Below are 6,272 nucleotides of genomic sequence, written 5' to 3' on the forward strand. Positions count from 1 at the left end.
TTAATGGCAAAAACCACAATAATCAATAATTATCAACCAGGAAGTATCATTGAAAAATAGTAATTCATCCAAGTGACAATATTGTGAAATCTGCGATTGTTTTAAAACCTTGTTTTATGGCAGGGAGAAAAGATGATGTAGCAGTCTTCGATGAATAATATCAATAAGGGACATTGAATGTGGGGAACATTTCTCTTGAATATTAATTTTCTGTCTTCCAAGAATTGTAGAATAGTTCAGAGGAAGTCAAAAACACGAGAGACATTGGATACAAAAATGCTACTAAGTGAAAGAAAACTGAGATGTAGATTTTAAATGTTATATTTTTGAAAGTGACTGAAGAATGGAAAATTTGGGGAGCACTATGGGAGATGGCTTCTACTCAACAGCAGTGTGATAGGTATGTATTCTGTGTCTGGGGAGCACTATGGGAGACTGCTTCTACTCAACAGTACTGTCATAGATATGTATTCTGTGTCTAGGGAGCACTATGGGAGACTGCTTCTACTCGGCAATGTCATAGGTATGTATTCTGTGTCTGGGGAGCACTATGGGAGACTGCTTCTATTCAGCAGTGTCATAGGTATGTATTCTGTGTTTGGGGAGCACTATGGGAGACTGCTTCTACTCAGTAGTGTCATAGGTATGTATTCTGTGTTTGGGGAGCGCTACGGGAGACTGCTTCTACTCAGCAGTGTCATAGGTATGCATTCTGTGACTGCCATGCTCTGGGCATTGTGCTATAATGTGGGGAGATACTGTGAACTAGAGAGGTGATATCCCTCCTCTTATAGAGCTCACAGGCCTGTGGAAGAGAGAGACGCCAAGAGCAAAGAAAGGACAAATAAATGGGTTCTACTATTTCATATGACCAGTTTTATACATAAAAGATCAGGGTATTGTAATTAAGGACAGCAGTGAAGGATGCAGGAACCAGATGAGGATCATTTCACTCAGGGATAACTAAAAGAGGAGAGAGTTTTCTGCTGAGGAAGTGTGTCAGCTCCAAGAAATCCAGCATGGCCAGGAAAAAGCGAGGGTCATGTGCACTGGATGTGGTCAGGTACGTCAGCTGAACTCAGTTTCTCTTTCATGTTTCTGTGACCATGACCATGAACTTACCGCATTGTTAAGTCTGCAAGTCACCCTGAATTAACTACAGAATGCCCATTCTGTCTCCTTAAACTGTATCACTTCTTTCATTACCTCAGTTTCCACAGCATTCTAGTGTATCTACTTACCTCAACTTGGCTCAGAAGGCAATAGGGCCTGAGACTGTGGCATTTGGACAAGAATGTTCAAGATGTCCACCCAGCTTTTGTTTTTGAAATGATATTATGCGTTCAGTTTTTCCTCATGTAAAAAATAATAAATTCAGATCAATGCCATTATGTGGTTTCGATTACATTGATTATATTTGTGGAATATCTTTTTTTGCTCTGTAAATGCAGTTTATGAGCACCATAGGTAATTTAACATATATATGAAGCAAAAAGAAGAAATAAAGTTATCTGCAATACCATCATCAAATATATTTACTATAAAAATTTATTTTCAATATATATTTTTAATATATAATATGGATAATATATAGTATCTTTTTTATATTCTGTATATACTATAGAAGTATATATACTATATATCATATAGAATATACTATAGATTCTATATATACTATAGAATCATGCCATATATAGCTCTATATCTGCATAAATAAAATTGTGTACAGAGGCTCATGTCTTTAGTTACTTTTAGAAATATTACATTTTTGGATATAATTTAAAGTTTCATAATATTTTGCCTTTGAAACAGAATTTATAAAACATTTTTCTCTTATATTAAATGTAGGCTTATTAAAATTTTTGCTTATCTAAAACAACACTGAAATTAATATCTATGTAAAGAATTCCTCGATTCTCTTTGTGATAGGTCTTTAAATAAAAAAGTGTTCATTTCTAATTTATATATCCAAGTTGCTTCCTCTCAACAATCTATCATGACAGAGGGCAGAACCTGGTGACATCTTTTTACTTTATTCACAACAGTACTGATGATCATTTTTTTTTTCTTTCTGTAATTCAGCAGTAAGAGTGAGATCTTGTTGTAGATATTCTGGATATAGTTTACATTTTTATCGTTAATGTCTTGTATTTGTGTTATCTGCAAATTCTTTTTTAGTAAAGTGTGCAATTAAAAAATATGTCTACATTATTCTGATATTAATAATATCTAAGTGATGGCCATATGTTACTAATCTTTATCTTTTGCTTTGTCATAGATCCAAAAAAATTTTCCAAGTAAAATAATAATCTACTCTTTAATTCCCAAATATATATATATATATATTATTTTTTTTTTTCTCTTTTCAAATCCTAATTTATTTTCCATGGTATTTACTTTGTTTTTTCAACTTTCATTTTAGATTCAGGGGGTACATGTGCAGGTTTCTTACCTGGGTATAGCGTGTGATGCTGAGGTTTGAGTTATGGATGATCCCATTACCCAAGAACTGAGCATAGCACCCAGTAGTTAGCTTTCTAACCTTTATCTCCCCCGACTCCTTCCCCATCTAGCAGTCCCTGGTTTCAATTGTTGACATCTTTATATCCATGAATACATGGTATTTTGTTTGTTGTCTTTGTTTATACATTAGACAAATCTTTACCCATACATTTTCTAGTTGTTTTAGAGTTTCATTTTCTACAGCTGTAATCAATTTTATTTTTTATATGTAAAAACAGTATATAACATTTATTCCTAACGTGTTATTAAATTTTCAGAATATTTAAGTAATTTTTTCTCAATCACTGAATCACAGTGGCAACTTTGCTGCTTGTGTTTTCAAAGAGTTGTGCTAAAACCATGGCAGGGAACTACACCTTCCTTTCCATTGCCATGTAATGTCCAAAATGAACCAATCTGTTGATGAGAAAACACCTCTCCCTCTCTTGCCCAACTCTTATATTTTCATCAGTTTATGACACTAGAAAGCTTCAGTAATTTCATTAAGTACTACTATTTAATAAATATATTAATACGTAGATTTTAGTTTGAAATAGACCATAGTTCCATTAAGGCTGCCTAGCCCTGTTTCTAGTTAACACACATAAAATGCGCATATGTAGAATAATTAAATAGTAGGGTTTATGTTAAAACAATATTTAAATAAATATTCCACTACCTCTTTATGTTTCCTAATATGAGGAATTTTAAAAATTCACTTTTATGAAAACCCATATCATTCTCTTAGTTCATTTTCTATAAAGAAAATACATTTATTCCTTACAATTATGTAGGCTGAGAAGTCCAAGGGCAAGGGTCCACATGCAGCGAGGGCCCTCCTGCCAGCACGGACTCCCTGCAGAGCCTCAGGCAGACCAGTGGGGACCCTCCTGCCAGCACGGACTCCCTGCAGAGCATCAGGGGGACCAGTGGGGACCCTCCTGCCTGCGGGGAATCCCTGCAAAGCCTCAGGCAGACCAGTGGGGACCCTCTTGCCTGCGGGGACTCCCTGCCGAGCCTCAGGCAGATGAGTGGGGACCCTTCTGCCAGCAGGGACTCCCTGCAGAGCCTAAGCCGGACCAGTGGGGACCCTCCTGCCAGCGTGGACTCCCTGCAGAGCCTCAGGCAGACCAGTGGGGACCCTCCTGCCAGTGGGGACTCCCTGCAGAGCCTCAGGCAGACCAGTGGGGACCCTCCTGCCAGCGCGGACTCCCTGCACAGCCTCAGGCAGACCAGTGGGGACCCTCCTGCCAGCGCAGACTCCCTGCAGAACCTAAGGTGGACCAGTGGGGACCCTTCTGCCAGCGGGGACTCCCTGCAGAGCCTCAGGTGGACCAGTGGGGACACTCCTGCCAGCGTGGATTCCCTGTAGAGCATGAGGTGGCACAGGACATTACATGATGAGGGAGCTGAGCAGTCTGATGTGCTAGCCAATATCTCTCTTCTTATAAAGTTAATCTCACTTCTATGATAATCCATTAATCCATGAATTAATTAATTCATTTATTAGAGCAGAGGCCTCACAACCAAATCACCTCTTAAAGGCCCCACATCTGAATACTGCTACATAAAAAATTAATTTTTTAGAGTGTCATTTTGGTTTTAATCCACAAATTATTTTTCAAAATTTCTGTGGGTATATGTTAGGTGTATATATTTGTGGAATACATGAGATGTTTTGATAGAGGCATGCAGTGTGACATAAGCCCATCATGGAGGATGCGGCATTTATCTTCTTAAGCATTTATCCTTTGCATTACAAACAATCCAATTACATAGGTTCAGAAGTACTTGTGTAGGTGTCATATAGGTAAATTGCATGTCACAAGGGATTGGTGTACAGATTATTTCATCTTCCAAGTAATAAGCATAGTACCCTATAGGTAGTTTTTCTATTTGTGTATTTTTAATATTATATCCCAATCTCTAGAAACACTAATACAAATAATTCTTTTTAAGTTATCGACAACTTAGTCACATACAAAATTGTTTCACAATGAGCAGGTCTATACAAACCTATCCAAAGTTGGAGGAAGCTGAGATGCTGAAGATAGAGGCTGATAAATACAGTTTCTTAGGCAGAAACAATTAATAGGGACTTATGAACAGAAGCCATGTGTGTGTCTCAGGCAGCAGTGAGATGAGATGGCAAATTCCTGTGCCATTAACCCCAAAACCCAGGGCTTATATGCCATAGGGAAGGAATGATTCAGAAGGCATGAGTAGGACAATTGAAGTATGATAACATAAAAGTTGTTTGACCTAAAGGCAGGATTTATTATAAGTACCTGTTCTTACACAAGGAGCAATAAATAAACTGGAAATCTTAAAGGCCTTCCCCCCTGGAGTTAATCAGAAGCCAACAGGGCAGATCACCATTCAACATCTAGTTACTTGAGCCTCCCATCTAAGAAAGAGTAGCTTTAGTCTCCAAAAACTTTTCTTTCATAAATTCTCTTTATAAACCTTATCATATCTTACACAGACTATTTATGACATACTTGGACTTTCTGTTTTGTCCGAAATTTCCCTCTTAAATAATGAGTTGTTTTATTTTAGAACTACATTTACTATACAAGACTCTTTCTCATACAAAATTATACTTTTTACCCATTTTTAAAAATAAATACATCTTTGGATTTGTATAATAGCCTTTGAATTTGACAAAGATTATTTTCCTTTTAATAAGAACATATTTTTATGTCTTTATTATAATTTCTTTTTCATAAAAATATTTACTTTGGTACTCTCTAAATACAGAATTATATATTAACTAGAATTTTTATTCTTAGAACCTTAAATTTTTGTGAAAACCTAGGAAGTAGTAAATCTTGAATTGTCTGTCATATATCAGTATTTTATAGATGAGAACCATTTTATATTATTTTAGAAATATGTTTTTCTGTTTTTTAAATTAGAAATGATCCAGACACTTAATGAGTATTATTTACTTTAACTTTAAGATTTTAAATTATATGACAAGTTCATTTATAAGCATTTATCCCATTAAAGTTACCTAATTTATTTTTTAAAACAGTTTTCCTAGGTTACTTACAAAAACTGACATATTAGACAAAGCTAGTCATCATTAAAGTTATTTTTCAGCTAACCATTCTTATAGGCTGTGAATATTTCAGGCATTTACCTACATAAGAACCAAATGTTAAATATATGTTTATTTGATTTTTTTTTGGCCAACCACTAAGGTTTTACCTATTTTCAATAAATCAACAGTATTAAATGTCTTATTTATAAAAAATTACACAATGATCATTAAGGGATGGGTTTTAAAGTTTTATAACCTTCATGACAAAGTTTGGTACCTTATAATACAAACACAGCTAAATATAAAACGATTTCACCAATAAATGCAGACAAAAATATATGCTGACAATTCTGAAGGCATTTCAAATTTTATTTTACTAATAATTATAAAGCCAGCTTACTTATTGAAGATTTACTTGTCATGTGAACTTGAAGATCATTTGGACTTTATTAGTTTATGAGTAATCCTTTATTTTTAAGCCCATTTGATACCTTGCAGTTACAACATATAAGAAAATACATGTACATGTAACATAAACACAACTTAACATAGATACACAGATACAAAGATCCCATAGATTTTATTTCAGAACTCTAGTCACAAGACAGCAATACAGATTCACCAGCTTGCAAAAGATGGTTTAATTTAAACAATGGGTTTTATCTCAATACCAGTAGAAAAGCAACAGTACATTTAAAACAGAAAAAGAAAAGAGAGAAATCAA

This window comes from Pan paniscus, chromosome 1 (genome assembly GCF_029289425.2).
Source record: "Pan paniscus chromosome 1, NHGRI_mPanPan1-v2.0_pri, whole genome shotgun sequence".
NCBI lineage: Eukaryota > Metazoa > Chordata > Mammalia > Primates > Hominidae > Pan > Pan paniscus.